The following is an 18,925-nucleotide window of genomic DNA, read 5'->3' as shown; positions in this document are numbered from 1 at the left end:
AAAGAAAAAGAAATGTAGACAAAAATACAAAGTTATTAGCCATATTTAATCAGGGAAATTATCTGAGTAAATTGGAAGTATCTACCAAAGCACCAAACATATATGTGTATTAAATCTTAAAGTTTGGTGGAAAACAAAAAGCTTTCCAAAATCTGCTAGAGTACTTACTTCAAAAGAAGAAAATTGTATCAAAAATAGACTGAGCTCTGACAAAAACAGACATGACTAATCTTATCATGTTATTTTGTCCTAAATACATGTTTAAACTTGTTGCTTAAAGGTGACCAAATAGTCTCTACTTTACAAGCAAAACCAGGTCTAGGCTCAGCCTACAATCAACTATAATTTGGTCAAACCAAGAACAGAAGGTGGCTTTATGTCTGAGCAGTGCATTTAATTTTGACAACCCGACTTCTTAGGGCTTCACTCATCAAAAGCTCAGCACATAAACACACTGCCTGCAGCCCTGCATTGATTGTCAGCACAATTAATTGCCAGGAAAACTGCAGCTTTATTAAGTATACGGTACTAACAATAAAAACATCACTATTTATAGCACAGAGCATGGCGGGATATCTATACAAATAAAATATAACAATAATAAACAAAAGGCCAGCCAGTAGTCCCACAGAAGAACATCAATGAATCTGTTTTAATGCCAAACCACAACAGGATACTCAAGTGTCCCTGGGCGTAAGACACTGCAACCTCTACTAAAAGACAAGAGCTTTTCGTGATCTCTGCAGTGTGAAAAGTGGATGTCAACCAGCCTCTTCAGAATTATTTTTTATGGTCTCAAATCTCCATTTCTCCTATGCCTGGCTACAGGAATGGTGTCTGGGCAGGAGACAGATGAGGGTCACAGAGTCCAATTATAGTCAGTATGGAAGAATATTTTAGAATTTAATCAGTGATGGCATTTTAAAAGTTGATACATATTGATACATTTGAGGGATTATAAATGGCATATTGGTAGCATTGACAAAGCTTCAGTCTGGCGGTAAAGACTGGCATTACAACATCAGCTTGGTTTCTGAAATGAAGGTAAAGTAGATTTTTTTCTATATCTTTTCATTTAGATAGATATTCATACTGCGCATTGGCAGGGTAGAGTTTAATTTTCCTGTGACTCATAGAGAGACTAACATGCTTAAAAAGGAAAGGAAGAGGAACAGGAGTGCAGAGACCAACATGTGTTGAACACTGTGTGAAACGTTTGGGGACCAATGATTACCTCCAACACAACACTGGTTAGTTCACTCAGCAATATGGTGATTACTGTAGTCAAAATGTCTGAGCAATAAAGCATATCTGCACTAGTAAGCCTTTAAAAATATGTTTGGAACATTAAATTAGAAGAAAAATAGAATTTATCACCCACATTTTTATCATCATTCTTCAAATACTAATAGGAGTTTCATAGAAGTATTATGTGCAACACCATTGATTTTGGGAGTAGTGGCGCGGAAGATCAAGCCCCATTCTGCTATATTGGGTCCGATATACCACAATACCTTGTGTAATACACAGAAAACGATGGAATTGCATAAGGCCACTTAATTGTGAAGGTTAGCTCAGTTAAAATGTAAGCATTACATATGCATTAGGAACTTCGCTAGGTGCATTACATGCATTGTAGACTTTAATGCAGACCTCTTGGCTCAAGCATAGAAGCAATTTCAAATACCAGTGCAAAACAAATTCTTAATTTACTGGGAGAAACCTGAGCCTCAGAGAGGTTAATATGACCTATCTGAATCCCTTTGCTAGTTGGACAGAGAAACAGAACTATCTTTATCCTTTTTTCCCTTAAGCTATATACCATGCAAACAAGCTGATATTTAAGTAACTATTGTACTTGATTCCATTACAAGCTGTAACAGTAGAGATATGTTAGAGAAAAACACATGATTACTAACACACAGAACTGAATCGAAGTTCAAAATTTTTTAAATTGCTGTAAGTTGTTACATCAGAATAACGCAAAACTCCTTAGGTACAGGAAGCCATATCGTACTCAACTTTGTGGTTTCAACACATGACACACCTGCAAGTACCACATGTTCACAGTTCTGTCTGGTAGCCGAAATCATTCATTTATATTCATCTCTTCAAATTGAGAAATTTTCAGTCTCTTAGCTCAAAATAAATCCTCTGGATTAAGGATTTCCCTTAAAAAGACTTTGGAATGCCATTTTGCAGTTATCACGCTTGTCAGGGAGGTAGAGGAGATGAATTGGAGAAATCATCCACAGCGTCTCTGAGAAAAGGTTTATAACTCATTTTGTGTTATCCTAAACTATTCTCAGTCATCTACAAAATAAAGAAGCAAAAAGCAAAATTAACTTTTGACAAGAGAAGAAAATGGAACAAAACATTACACGCACACACACACACACACACACACACACACATTTAAAATATGATTAATTAAATCCTCTGCACTCTAGCTCCATAGTTTAGACAAAAATAAACTTCTATGACAAAAGTAAGAATAGAATAGGTATGGGACCCCTGGGTGGCTCAATGGTTGAGCGTCTGCCTTGGGCCCTGGGATCGAGTCCCACATGGGGCTTCCTGCATGGAGCCTGCTTCCCCTCTGCCTGTGTCTCTGCCTCTCTCTCTCTCTCTCTCTCTCTCTCTCTGTCTCTCATGAATAAAGAAATAAAATCTTAAAAAGAAAAAGATTAGAGTAGGTACAAATAGAGCCAAATTCTTATTGTTAACTTGACAGACCATGTCTAAATTTAGAAAGAGACCACGTGAGAAATGTTTTAAAATGTTGAACTAGCAGCAAATTGTTTAACACAACTCTCTCCTCTGTTTGAACATCAGCAAATTGCTAATCAATGAGAAACATGATTTCTAAGCATTTTTTAATCACCCAATGACTAAAATTTAGGGACTACTCTATTCCAGGCCCTGAACTATGAACAAATAAGTCAGGGTCCATGCCTTTAAGAAAGTTAGATCTTTCAACTAGAAGCACATCTTATTTGGGCCAAGTTTGGAAGCCAGATTGGTAACCAATATGTATTAGAAGTATATATATATATATATATACTATATATACATATACTGTGGGTATACACGCACACACAAATATATATAAAATATATAATATATAGCAGGTAAATAATATATATTTTATATATGTATGCATAAATTAAATATATAAATATATATTACATATTAAGTATATTATATATTAATATTTAATATATACTAAGTATTATAGTGTGTGTAAATAAATTAAATATATATTAAATATTAAGCATATATTATACATTATACTGTGTACATTATGTGTATATATACATACCTACACACATATATAAAGTATATAGTACATAGTTGGTAAATAATATTATTTTTATATATGTATATATATAACATATACTATAATATATAATAATATATAATATTAATATATAATACATTTGTATATATTTTATTTGTTTCTGGCTTTGAGTCAAATTCAAGCATGGGACTGTATCTTTATAGCTCTGTGATCTTGAAAAGATGCTAATTAGTCTTGGCCTCAGTTTTCTCATTTGTAAATTGTAAGACTATTTCATAAAGCTTTTGTGGAACTAAGTGAGACACCTAATAAGTACCAGTCAAAAATAGAATATTCAATGAATTATGATACTTTTCTTAAGAATTGCAATTTTGCAAGACTTAAGTGTTTCAGAAGCATTAAAACCTAGGAAGCTGTTGATTCAATTTACAAAATGTAAAGCCCATATTCAAATGGCTCTGCTGATGTTAAGAAAGGCACTTGGATTAATTCCACAACTAAAGGAAATCTCCTAAGATGAAAAAAATACTGTAAAGTGTTTTGTGGTTCCACAAACTGTTGAGAGAACCACACATGTTATGGTTATCTTTTTGTTTTGTCTTGTTTTCCTTAAGACAGAAAAAAAAAAAATCACAGTATGTGAATCCTAGGAAGCAATCTGGCCCCAGTAGCCATTTTTAACAAAAAGCTACTCAGATTCTGTGCGTGAGACCATATCCAGTAACGTGTAGAAAGATGTGTTTCCCTGGCCACTTTGTCCAACTGTTTCAGCAGCCTTCCTTATTCTCCTTGCTCCAAGGGTCTCATCTTGAAAAACAAAAAGCAAGCAGTGAACTGACCTTACACAAGGTGGACTTTATTGCAGCAAAATTACTGCACTAATCTTCCTCCTTTAAACTGTTATGGCAGGCGACTGTGGAACGAAAATAGAATAAAGTGCTGTCATTACAAAACTATAACATCGGGCAGAAATTCATTATAGTATCTTAAAGAAAACCAAATATTTCATGGGTGACATTGTCTTATTTCAGAAAAAGATATTAACACTTAAAATTCAAATGCCGTATCTGTAGCTCTGCCTCAAAATATATACCACAGATGACTCATAATATGATCTGTGATTATGCTACTAGGCTCCAAAGCTGAATTTTTCATTCCCTTGGTTGGAGCCTTGTGATGACTTTCCTTGATCTATACAGCCCCTTTCCTGTGTGCTGAAGCAATCTCCTTGTTTCGGGACTGTCTCTGGTGATGTTTTTGGCCGACTGGAAGAATTGCTTTCTGGAATCTGTGTTGAGCACCATTGAGCACCACACTCCCCTTAATGCTGGAAGACATCCAGTCCCACATCTGTTACTCATTTATACCACTGAACTAGAAGCTGGGTCAGAAGAATGGGATTAGGAAACCCAGGGTGCTGAACCATTTTTTTTTTCCTTTTCTTATCTCCTCACCTCTACCATCTTCCCATGAAGCGTTTTTTTACTACCAAATTGATAGAAAATGTATTAGGTCTATCTCTTACTGAGATTATGTTGGCCAAACATTTTCTCTAAATCTTTAAAGAACTTTGACTTTCCACATTTTTAACTTTGTTTTTTTTAAAATAAATTATTTTATTTTATTTTTTTAATTACTTTTCTTCCATCCTCAAAAATTTGAGGAGGAAAAAATGGTATCATTTTTGGAACTATGAGATTAAATATATTTGCATTTCTTTATTAACTGTTTAAGACCTTTGGCTATTTGATTGGTAATCTTTTTTAAATTTAAATTTCAGTTAGTTAACAGTGTAATATTAGTTTCAATTGTACAATATAGTGATTCAACACTTGTATACATCACCCAGTCCTCATCACAACAAGTTCACTCCCTGATCCCCATCACCTACTTCACTCATGCCCCCACCCACCTCCCTTCTAATAACCAGCAAGTCGTTCTCTACAGTTAAGAGTCTGTTTCCTGGTTTGTCTCCTTCTCTCTCTCTTTGTTTTCCCCTTTGATCATCTGTTGTGTTTCTTAAACTCCACATATGAGGGCACCTCAGTGGCTGAGTGGTTGAGCATCTGACTCTGGCTCAGGTTGTGATCCTAGGGTCCTAGGATCAAGTTCTGCATTGGGCTCCCCACGGGGAGTCTGCTTCTCCCTCTGCCTATGTCTCTGCCTCTCTCTCTCTGTCTTTCATAAATAAATAAATAAAATCTTAAAACAAAAATTTTAAAAATCCACATGAGTGAAATCATGTGGTATTTGTCCCACTGACTTATCTTGCTTAGTATGATATTCTCTAGTTTTATCTATGTCATTGCAAATGGCAAGATTTCATTCTTTTTATGGCTGAGTATTATTCCATTACATATAATATGTAACAATAAATATAACATATACTATGCATATTAAATATAAATACATATAATATATACCAAATATATTATATATAGATATATAATAATAAATATATATAAATATAAATATATATGTTCACACCAAATCTTCTTTATTCAGTCATCAGTGGATGGATATTAGAGCTGCTTCCATATTTTGGCTACTGTAGATAAACTGCTATAAACATCAGGGTGCATGAATTAGTATTTTTGTATTCTTTGTATAAATATCCAGTAGTGCAATTGTTGAGTCATAGGGTAGTTCTATTTTCAACTTTGAGGAAATTCCATTCTATTTTCCAAAATATCTGCACCAAGTTTGCATTCCCACCAACAGTATGATCATTCACCCTTTCCTACATCCTCACCAACACCTATTGTTTACTGTGTTGTTGATTTTAGCCATTCTGACAGGTGTGAGCTCATATCTTGTTATAGTTATGATTTGCATTTCCCTGATGATCAGCGCTGTTGAGCATCTTCCCATGTGTCCATTGATCATCTGTATGTCTTCTTTGGAAAAATGTCTATTCATGTCTTCTGCCTTTTTTTTTTTAGTTGGATTATTCATTTTTCAGCTGTTGAGCTTTATAAGTTTTTTATACATTTTGGATACTAATTCTTTATCAGATATGTCATTTGCAAATATCTTCTCCCATTCCATAGATTGCCTTTTAATTCTGTTGATTATTTCCTCACTGTGCAGCAGCTTTTTATCTTGATAAAGTCCCAATAGTTCTTTTTTGCTTTTGTTTCCCTTGCCTCAGAAGATATATCTAGAAAAAAAAAAAAAGGAGATATATCTAGAAAGAAGTTGCTACAGCTGATGTCAAAAAGGTTACTGCCTGTGTTCTCTGGATTTTTATGGTTTCAGGTCCCAAATTTAGGTCTTTATTCCATTTTGAATTTTGAAAAATTTTATAACAGTTTTAGATTTACAAGAAAATTATGACATTAGTATAGAAAGTTCCCATATTCCCCACACTCAGTTTCCACTTTTATTAACATCTTACAGGACTACCTGGGTGGCTCAGTCCATTAAGCATCCAACTCTTGATGTTGGCTCAGGTCATGACCTCCCTGCCCTGGGATTGAGGCCAGTGCCCGCCCCGCTTCAGGCTTGCACTCAGAGCAGAGTCTACTTGTCCCTCTCCCTCCCCCACGGCTCCTCCCCCAACTCATGTGAGTGTATTTTCTCAATAAATATAAATAAATAAATAAATAAAATCTTCTCTTAAAAAAAATCTTCTACTAACTTGGTATATTTGTTACAGTTAATGAACCAGTATTGATAGATTATTTTAATTAAAGTCTATACTTCATCCAAATGTACTTAGTTTTTACCCAAAGTTATTTTTGGGTTTTGTTTTTTCTTTTTTCAGAATCCCAACCTGGGCACCTCATTACATTAACTGGACATGCCTCCTTAGGCTCTTCTCTACTGTGAATATCTTCAATTTTCCTTGATTTTGATGGCTTTGACAATTTTGAGCACAGGTTACATATTATATTATAAAGAATGTCCCTCAAAGTTGGTATTTGTCTGAGGTATTACTCCTCATTAATCAGAAGGAATTAAATTTGAGTTGTTTTTGTAAGGAAATCTTCAAAGGTAAGTACTGTTTTCCTCACATCATGTCAAGAGTACATAACTATTAGTATTAAATATTACCGTTGATTACCCTTGATCTTCTGTCTGGGGTAGTGTTTGTCAGATTTCTTCTTTGTAAAGTCACTCATTTCCCCCTTTCCATACTGTATTTTTAAGGAAGAAAGTCACTATACACAAACTACATTTAAAAAGTGGAGAGTTGGGGATCCCTGGGTGGCTCAGCGGTTTAGTGCCTGCCTTCAGCCCGGGACGTGATTCTGGAGTCCAGGATTGAGTCCCACACTGGGCTCCCTGCATGGAGCTTGCTTCTCCCTCTGCCTTCTCTCTCTCATGAATGAATAAATGAAATCTTAAAAAAAAAAAGTGGAGAGTTATGCTGCATCTCATGCAGGAGGAATACCTACATAAATAATTTGGAATTCTTCTGCATGAAATATTTTTCAGTTCTCCTCCATCTATTTAATTACTCAATGATTTATATCAGCATGGGTTCATGGATATTTATTTTATACTTTGGGATATAATCCAATACAACTTTATTCATTTTGTTGCTTAAATTGTTCCAGATTTGGTCATTAGGAAGTCTCTCAGCTGCAAGCTTTTGACATATCCCCATTATTATTATTTTTTCTTTATTTTCTTATTTTTAGCACTCTCTTACCTGCTGGCACTACAAGATGCTCCAGGCTTATGTTGTATATTTCCTGCCCCAGTCCTAGAATTCATTTTCCAAGAAATCCTGATTTCTTTTATTGGAGAACAGTATCAGAACACAATATATGGATGTTATTAGGAAGTCATTGCTTCTAGATCCTTTCATTGAGGACATATTTGTGAGTATAGTACCCAGTATATAAGCATAAATCTGTAAGCATTTCTATTGCTCTCTATTCCTTGTAAGCTAACTATGAATTCTACTAATGTCTTCAACCCTAACCTATTATCACATAAATCAATCCAGCATCTTCACCTAGTTTACGTTACCTACAATGAAAAAACAGACTCTCACCATCTGTCACCCATTTGCTTAATTGCACAATTCCAGCATATGCAAATAGTAGTGTTAGAATTGTTAACTAGCAACAACACAGGAATTATAGACCATACAGATTTTTTGGACTGGTTTCTTTCATTTAGCAACATGCATTTATCAATCTATATCACTTCTTATCACTGAATAATATTCTGTTGCATAGATGTACTACACTTTGTCTATGCATCCACCTAATGAGAGATATCTTGATTGCTCCCAGTTTTTGATGATTATGAGTCAAAGTGCAATATCTGTGTATGGGTGTTTAGGTGGATATAATAATTATTCAAAATAACTGGGTAAAACTACCTATGATATTAAATTGCTAGATCCTATGGTGAGACTATGCTTAGCTTTATAAGAACCTTCCAACCTGTCTTCCAAAGTGGATATATCATTTTGCGTTCTTATCAGCAATGTACAAGAGATCCTGTTGCTCCACATGGTCACCAGTAATTGGTATTATCAGGCTTTTTTTTTTTAAATTTTAGCCATTCTAGTAGGTGTAAAGTGGTATTTTATTGTTTTAATTTGCAATCCGTAATGACAAAGGATATTGAGCACCTTTTCATATGTTTACTTGCTATGTGCATATTCTTTTTGTGAGATGATTATTCAGATATTTTACCCATTTTTTAGTTGGATTGTTTGTTCTCTGATTAAGTTTTAAGAGTTATTTGTATATTTTACATATAAGTACCTCATATGGTAGTTGTTTTGCAAATATTTTCTCCCAGTCTGCGATTTGTCTTTTCTATCTTATAATAAAGTCTTTAGTAGGGCAGAAATTTTTTATTTTAATGATGTCCAACGCACCCATTTTTTTTTCTTTCATGGCATCTAAAAACTCATCAATAACCCCTAGGTCACATATATTTCCCTTTCAAAGTTTTATAGTTTACATTTTACATGAGATCTATGATCCATCTTTGAATTAATTTTTGTGAAAAGTTTAAGGTCTGTGTTGGGGATTCATCTTTTTTACAGATGGACATACAATTGTTCATCATTGAATTGCCTTTGCTCCTTTGTGAATTATCAGTTGACTATATTTGTGTGAATCTATTTCTAGGCTATCTTGCCCCACTGATCTATCTTTCTATCATCTATCTATCTATTTATCATCTATTTGTATTTGTAATCGATATGATGCTTTCTTGTTTACTGTAACTTTACAGTAAGCTTGAAATTGCTCTTTCCTTTAGTATTGGCTTTTTTAGATCTTTTGTCTTTTTCATACAAACTTTAGAATTAGTTTTTTGATATATACAAAATGACTTGCTGGGTTTTAGATAGGGATTGCAATGATTCTACAGATCAAGTTGGGAAGAATTGACATCTTAACAATATTGAGTATTCCAATTCATGAGCACAGACAGCTCTTAATTTATTTAGACCTTTGACTTCTTTAAACAAAATTTAATAGTCTCCTGTATATATATCTGGAATAAACTTTGTTAAATTTATACATAAATATTTCTTTTTTGATGCTATTATAAATGTATATAAATATATATCATTTTTAAGTTATCAAGTCCAATTATTCATTGCTGTTATATAGGAAAAATTTGACTTTTGTGTATTGATCTTGTATCCTGAAATCTTATTATGCTTTCTTATTATTTCTAAGAGTTCTTTTTTTTAATTATTTAGGATATTCTACACAGACAACCATGTTATCTACAAATAAAGAGTTTTATTCCTACTTTGTATGCATTATATTTTTTAAATCTTTTTATTGAACTACCTAAGACTTCCAGTACAATACTGAATAGAGTAGCAAGATAGGACATCACTGCCCTATTCCCAGTCTTTGGAGAAAAGGTTCAGTTCCTTATTAATATGTATAATGTTAAAAAAATGCATGATATCTATAATGTTAAAAAATGTATAATTATAGGTTTTTTGTAGGTTAATGTTATCAAGTTGAAGAAATTACCCACAATTCCTACTTTCCTAAGTTTTTATCATTATTGAGTGTTAGAATATGTCAGGTGTTTTTTTCTGTATCAATTGATATCATTTTTAAAAATTCTGTTGATGTGTGGATTACCCTTTTCTTTCTTTTTTTTTCATAAGATTTTATTTATTTATTTATGAGAGACAGAGAGAGAGAGGCAGAGACACAGGCAGAAGGAGAAGCAGGCTCTCTGCTGGAGCCCGATGTGGGACTCCATCCTAGCTAGACCCTGGGATCACGTCCTCTGTCAAAGGCAGACGCTCAACTGCTGAGCCACCCAGGCATCCCCTACCCTTTTCTTTTCTTAATAGATTTTATGTTTTTTTAAGCACTTTTAGGTTCACAGCAAAACTGAGAGGAATGCATAGAAAGTTCCCATGCACCCCATATACACACAGTCTCTCCTACCATCAATATCCTGTACCTGAGTGGTATGTTTATTACAACTGAGGAACCTACATTGACGTATCATTATCATTCAGTCAACAGATATTTGGTCTTACCCTTGGTGTTGTGTTAGGATTCATTCCATGAGTATTGACACAGGTATAGTGACATGTGTGTACCACTATAGAACTATAGAAAGTAATTTCACTGACCTAAAAATCCCTATACTCAGTCTATTCATCCCTCTCTCCTTACAACCTCCAGCAACCACTGGTAATTTTACTGTCTCCATAGTTTTGCCTTTTCCAGAATGTCATATAGTATGGAATTATACAGTATGTAGCCTTTTCAAATTGTATTCTTTCACTTAGCAATATGCATTTGAGTTTCCTTTATGTCTTTTCATGTCTTGATAGTTCATTTCTCCTTTTAGTGGTAAATCATATTCCATTGTCTGGATGTATTACAGTTTATTTTTATTCATTCGCCTACTAAAGGGGGCATGCTGGTTTCTTCTAAGTTTTCACAATTATACATAAAGCTTCTATGAACATCCTTATGCTAATTTTGTATGGACATAAGTTTTCAACTCTTTTGGGTAAATATCAAGGAGTACAATTGCTAGATCATACGGTAAAAGTTTTTGTAAAAGACTTCCAGACTCACTTCCAAATGCCTATACCATCTCCCCACCAGCAATAAATAAGAGGCCTTGTTTCTTCACATTTTTGCCAGCATTTGCTATTGTCAGTGTTTTGGATTTTAGCAATTCTAATAGGTGTTTAGTTTTAGTTAATAATTATTTTAGTTAGCAAGTTCTTAATGACATATGATGCTGAGAACCTTTTCAAATGTTTATTTGCTATCTGTGTATCTTTTATAGTGAGGTGTCTAGTTGGATCTTTTACCCATTTTTTATTTAAAAGGTAGTTTTATTTATTTTTTTAATGATTTATATATTCATGAGATTTAAATACAACAAAAGGATGACCTCCCATTAATAGGAAGGAATCATCCATTAGACTGCCTTCTTATTTTGTCTGCATCAGGCTCTTCCTGATTCTACAGCACACTGTTTTTGGACTTGACCTGCAACTTTTCCTAAGTCTCCTGTCTACCAGCCTCCTCATCAGATTTTGGACTTTCAACCAAGTCTCCTATTGGTCTGTTTCTCTGGAGAACCCTCGCTGACACAGAGGTTTATCAATTTTATGGATTTTTAAAAAGAAATAGCTTTTGGTTTCACTGATTTTCCCTATTGTTCCTGTTTTCAATTTCACTGATTTCTGCTTTAATTTTTATTATTTCCATTCTTCCTTTTGCTTTGGAACTAAATTGCTCTTCTTTGTTTAGTTTCTTACAGTGGAAACTTAGGTTACTGCTTTTTATATCTTTACTTTGTCAGATATCACATATATATATGGCACACACATACAGTTTCCCTCTAAGCACTGCTTTTTCTTCATCCCATAAATTTTGACAAGCTGTATTTTCATTTTCTTCAGTCAAAATATTTTTTAAATTCTCTTGAAAGTTCCACACAGGCTTGAGAAAACAATATATACTGGTATTGCTGATTAGAGTATTTTAATAGATCTCAACTAGATTAAGTTGATTGATAACACTCTCAAAAATCAACTATATCCTTACCAAATGTTTGCCTGCTTAATCTGTCAGTTACTGAAGAAGGAATGTTGAAGTCTCTGACTATAATAGTGAATTTTTATATTTTTGTTTTCAGTTTTATCAGTTTTTGCCTGACCTATGCTGGTGTTCCGTTTAGGTGCATACTCAGTTAAGATTGATTGCATATCTTCTTGGAAAAATGAGTCCTTTATCATTACGTGGTACCTCTCTTTACTTTTGATAATTTTTCTTGTTCTGTAGCCAGCTTCATCTGAAATTAACCTAGATATTTTAGCTTTCTTCTGAATAGGGTTAGCATGGTATATCTTTCTCCATCTCTTTACTTTTAATGTTTTTGTGGACAATATATAATTGGGTCTTTTAAGACACTCTGATATTCCTTATCTTTTGATTGGTATATTCAGACCATCATATTCAAAGTAACTATTGATATAGTTGGATTGATATATACCATGTTTGTAGCTATTTTCTATTTGTTGATTTTGCTTTTTGATTCTTTTTTCTCCTCTTCTCCTACCTTTTCTGGTCTTAACTGAACATTTCACACAATTTTATTTTTCTACTGTCTTAGCTTATAAATTGTATTTCTTTTTAAAACTTATTTTAGTGATTGCTCTAGAATTTCCAATGCACACTTTTTAAGTTATTTATTTATTTTAGAGAAAAAGCGAAAGAGAGAAAGAAGCAGAGAGAGAGGGAGAGAGAGAGAATCTTAAACAAGCCCAAGCACAGTGCAGAGCCGGACATAGGGCTCCATCTCACAATCCTAAAATCATGACCTGAGCCGAAATTAAGAGTCAGACACCTATCCAGGTATCCCTTTAAGTAATCAAAATCCACTTATAAATAACACTATACAGCCTCATGTGTCACATAGGTATCTTATTATAGGATATTCCTAGTCCTTCCCTCCTTTCCAACTTTCCTAATTTTTATTGGATACTCCTTTATCAAAAAGCTGCTTCTTCTCTACTAATTTCTATTCTCTCCACTTTGCTTAAACTCCAAAAACATAGACTTCTAATACTGAAGTGATAAATATTTAGTAATATACATGGGTATTTTTAAGTTTAACAAAAATATGAGGAAATCAGTGAGTTGTATGTTGTTACATTTTGATCAAGAGACTATCAATACCTGAGGGGCAGTCTAACATGGCTCTCAGGGCCCTTACGTATCTCGGGATGTTTCTGAATGGTCTTTGCACCCGTACCAGAACACCAATTAGCTTCCCAATAGGATATTGCTGACTCATACCTAGCTTTGCATGTGGTAACAGACTGAAAAATCTACTTCAGCCTCCACAGCTAGTCACACACTTTGAAAGAAAAACAACAGCCCAATGAGTATTTGAATATGTGTTTGTGGTATAATTACCTCTTAGACAAACGCCTTGTATTTTTATCAAGGATATTGACCAGGCATAAGATACAGATATGGTTTAACCAACCACAATGAAAACTGTTGTCTTCCCAGACACCTGATGTATCTGCACTAATTTTCACTGTTGAAATGAAATTTTCCTAAACAACAGACGAAATATTGTGAACTTCCTCTGACATACCTACAACTTAGTCTCCTCTCCTCTTTTTGTCTTTTCTCTTCTTTTCACTTTCCACTTTCTTCCAAGTAGCCTTTAGAAATGTAAACATAAGAGAAATTATACTGCAAGCTTGTTCTTCATAAAAGAACAGCTTTTAATTAAATTAGAAAAAAAATACCGCCACAGGCAACATTTAAACTGACAAGGAATGCATTCTGTTAATCTTTGCAGAGAGGCACTGTACACTGCACTTAATTTAATTAGGTAGAGAAAAGGCCTGTTCAGTCCTAGGGGTTTACCAATGTCCTTTTAAATTGAGGACACAGCATTTATATAAAGTCATTTTAATATCAGGCAATACATTCTAAACAGTAATTTAAAAATATTACTTGCTATTATTAAATGATACCTTCTTGCAGCTTCTCACTTTGTGAGACAACTTTCATTTCACAGAGAAATTTCACCCACCAACAGGCCTTTTGCTAGCCTCCAATAATTTATTGACTTTGAAAGTGTTAAATAATTAGGACTAGGTCCCCTAGAAAACCACTGCACAAGGGAAATACACGTCAAAGCTATATTACAATGGATAATGTATTTGGATTATGTTTCACTTCTGGGCCATGGTAGTGAGTGATAACAAATAACTTTTATATTAAAAATTATATTACAGTGGAGAAGTGGGTTATATTCTGATGTCATTCTTGGTACTACAGGCACAGAAAGGCAAACTAGAATATTTTTGTCATTTTTTAAGATTTCAAATCATACTCTCCAACGCTTCAAAATCTTCATTGAGTATCTCTACCCCTTTTGACCACCCTCAGAAGCTAGATAGGTCATCAATCTGTCACGCTCATACCTAGAATAGAAAATTATCTAGGGATCATACTGAATCACCAAATGTAAGCCACTATGGTTCAAAAAACCAGGTGTATACTAAAAAATGTTCCATTGAACACAGATTTTTTTTTTTTTACCCAGTGTCTCAAGGAATACTGTTGCAGTGCCCCTAATGAACATTATGAATCAAAGTGAGGATATGTATTTTTAATTCTTTGGATTTCGCTCATTAGTTTATCTATTCATGAAAGTAGTTAAGGGTAGCACCAACCACAGGTGACAGTAATTTGAATTAGTGAAACCCAGTTCCTGAACAGATGAACTTGCTTAGAATGCTTAGAATGCAACTGTCTCAGGGGTTGTTTCTTACTGCAGCTTCAGGTTTAGGTCCTGCAGTTTTCGAGTAATAAAAGATTACTGAATAAGGGATTATGAGGAAGTGTACTAATCTCTCTTTTTGTTGTCTATCGATACACCAAAACATCTTTTCCAATTACAAGGATCATATGTGTCGACAAAATTAGTTTACCCCAAGTCATGTAAATTCACTTTCAGCAAAAGCTAGTAAGTATCTAATTTTCAGTTCTGATCTGACAACCCAAGCAGACCTCTGATTTAAAATTACTGTTCGGGGACAAATTAAAAGTTCATTCCCAGGCAGGATGTTTCTTGGTATTCATTTGCACAAAGACTTATATAACTCGTCCCAATTCATCCCCCACTTACATAAGAAGAATTTGTTAAATGCTTAGCAGAGTCAAAACCAAAAGAAGCCTCAATGAATACTGGGTATCATAACTACGTGGGAGATACCATATCAGGGTTAGGCACATAGGCCTCGATGTCCTGAGGACTGGATTTGAATCCTATTTCTGTCACTTTTTAGCTGAATTATCTTAGGATGATTACTTAAACTCTAGAAGTTCAGATTCTTTGTGTTTAAAATAATAACAACCATGCAAAGATGTTGCTTAAGGACTGAATTTTAAAATATAATCAAAACATTTATTTTTTAAGGATTTTATTTATTTAACAGAAAAAGAGAGAGAGCACAAGAAGGGGAAGCAGCAGGCAGAGGGAGAGGGAGAAGTGGGCTCCCTGCCCCGCAGAGAGCTTGATCTGGGGCTCGATCCCCGATCCCTAGGATCATGACCTGAGCTGAAGGCAGACACTTAACCAACTGATCCACCCATGCACCCCTAAATATTTATTATTAAGCTTGCATAGAGTAAGTACTAAATGAATGTTAGATGTTATTGTATTTGTTGGCAATAAACTGGCCTTCACGATGGTTGACAGGCCATCAAGGTTATTCCTCAATGATTTAGATGAAAGATTTTTGCCATAGTTAACAGAAAGGCTGACTCAAGTGATTTTAAAAATAGACAAAATGAATCTAGAGGTATAATAATTTCAAAAGTTTTTATCATAGTCTTAAAAACTCGTTAATAATCCAGGTTGTCTCCATAGTTATTTATGCTGGCATACTCCGTATTGATTTTTGTCCTCAGATTTGTATCCTCATGACATAAGGTGGCTGCCACAGCACTGCCCTCACAATTTCACATTGTGCAATGGTCAGAAATTGAGAAAGAGAATGCCAAGAACTGAGAATATCTGAGATTTAACACTACTTTCAGATTAACAAATTAGTCTGCCATAGTTTTATAGACGTTGACCAAAGATATGAGACACTGGAGTAAGTCAGAGTTTGACTATTATTTGGAACAAAAGCAATGGCCATCACTTTTTTGAGCTATTTTTCCAAAGTCACAATTGCCACCAGGGCAATATGACAAAGGTCTGGTGATGCCATCATACTCTGTGGAGTGTTTTACATGAGAGGAACCCCAATATTAGGAAATTCTAATCTTTTATTAAGCAAACCTGCTTGACATTTCTGTTGAAAGGAGACATTATCTTTATTTTTCTGGACAGTAAGCAAACTTGTCCTGTACGCAAAAACTATTTCTATCCTTGAAGACTATGCTCTATACAAATTCCTTAAGAAATAGTCTAGAATAAAAGGGCAGTGAGGAGAGAAACACAAGAATTCCCACACTAAGAGCGTACCCTCATAACTCATAACTCTCATAACTCTTTTTTAGAAGGAACAAAATATTTTCCAAATGTTTCCTGAAAGTTGTTGCTTCATTTAATATATTTGAACCTCACTTGCATGCTTAGTTCCAACACTAGCAAGGGAAACAAGAGTGCCAAAATTGACTTTTATTAATCAAGATTGAACTAAGGAAGAGCCCATCTTTCCTTATATAGCACATGGGTCTCCCAAATCTGGAAAAAAAAAAGTGGAGTTTTCTTAAAAAGCAAAAATGGAGGATTATTATTAGGCAAGTAATCAACCAATAGGGGCTGCTATACCTAGTGTGTGTGTGTGTGTGTGTGTGCGTGTGTGTGTGCATGTGTGTGTGCATGTGTGTATCCCCATCAATCAGGATAAATTCTCCTTTGACCAAAATAAAAACTCTTAGTGCAGCAGCACTAAGGCAATTATAATAGGCAGGCAAATGGGGTCTTTTTACTTTAGGGTGTTGAAAACTCTGTGTGTGTGTGTGTGTGTGTGTGCATGTGCATGCACATGAAAGAGAGATTGAAAGAGATCATATTTTTAGCAGTGGCTATGTACAAATAATATTATTTTACAGTTATTTTTTCTGCATTCTCTATTTTTCCATACTGAATGCATATTATAGTACCTGATTCACAGTAGGTGCTCATTAGAACGTTATTAAATTAATAAATATGTAATTTTTAGCTTTTTTCTTTTTCATTATTTTCTTTGCATTTAATTAATTAACATATAATGTATTATTGTTTTCAGAGGTAGAGGTCAGTGATTCATCAGTCCTGTGTAATACCCAGTACTCATTACATCACATGCTCTCCTTAATGTATAATAAAGGTTATCTATGTTGGGATATTCTCCTAATAAAATCTTTGATTATTAGATTATGTTGACACTTTATTTAACTTTTTGTTGTTTTTATTCAATATTAATCACTTAAAGCATATATCACTAAGAAAACAATATCTAATATAGCTACCCTATGTCAGGTAATACTTTTATCATATGCTTTGGTGTTTTATTCATCTTCTCAAGTGTTTGGCAAGATCAAATGGTCGGGACTTTAGATAATCCTGTTTATCAGTGTGGGTGCCAAAGGAAACCACCTATGAAGCTCTAACATTCCGTCTATAAGCTATAAATCTGTGTTATCTGTACATCTTTTAGATGCTTTTTTTTACAAGTGAAATATTTCTCTCATTGCAGAAAGTGTTGAATACATTAGCTTGACTATTTCATGTGCAAAAAACAAAGAATTACTCACATGAAAGAGTCAGCTGGATGCTACTCTTACAGCCTGAATAATTATACTGTTGAAAAGTTGAACAAGAATCATATAGTGCATTCTGGGTTAATAGACTTTTTTCCCTCTGTGAACTCACCAAGAAACCATAGTCACAAAGCCATTCTGATTGGGGGAATGTTACTTCTGAATTGTGGAGAGACCTCAAAATTGTTTAAACCAGTTCAACATCAAAGTCCTCCTAAGTACCATAAGCCAATGCAGGTTTTTTGCTACTATGTCTTCTTATAATGCACTTAATTATTCATTCCACAAATATACAATGAGTGCTTATTATGTCTTGTGGATACAAAAATGAGTAAGAGACAGCTTCTGACCTCAAGGACATTCACACATAAAACTGCAATTAAATGACATTCTTCCTATAATAAGGATGCAAAAGGAAGATTTAATTTTATCTGATGATCAAGGAAAGTTCCCAAAATTTATCTCCACTGTGAGTCTAAGTTAGCAAGGTGGAAGGTCAGGGAAGAACCTTCTAGCATGGAATATCATGAGGAAAAAGATAGAGCCTCAAAAAAAAATATGATGGAGGATTAACTACTTAGAAACTGCTATGCCACTGTCCTGTAGGAATTTAGAAGGAGAGGAAATAAATTTTCCCTGCAAGAGTCAAACTATAAAATTAAAACTTAAAGGGGTCTATAGGAGTGCCTGGAGGGCTCAATAGGTTATGCGTCTGACTCTTGTTTCTGGCTCAGGTCATGACCTCGGGGTTGTGGGATCAGGCCCTATATTTGCTTGAGATTTTCTGTCTCTCTCTCTCTCCCCCCACCCTCTAAAAATAAATAAATAAATATTTTTTTAAAAGGAGAAGATTTTATAA

This window comes from Nyctereutes procyonoides, unplaced genomic scaffold, assembly GCF_905146905.1.
Source record: "Nyctereutes procyonoides isolate TBG_1078 unplaced genomic scaffold, NYPRO_anot_genome, whole genome shotgun sequence".
Lineage (NCBI taxonomy): Eukaryota > Metazoa > Chordata > Mammalia > Carnivora > Canidae > Nyctereutes > Nyctereutes procyonoides.
Note: the sequence above shows the minus strand (reverse complement) of the source record.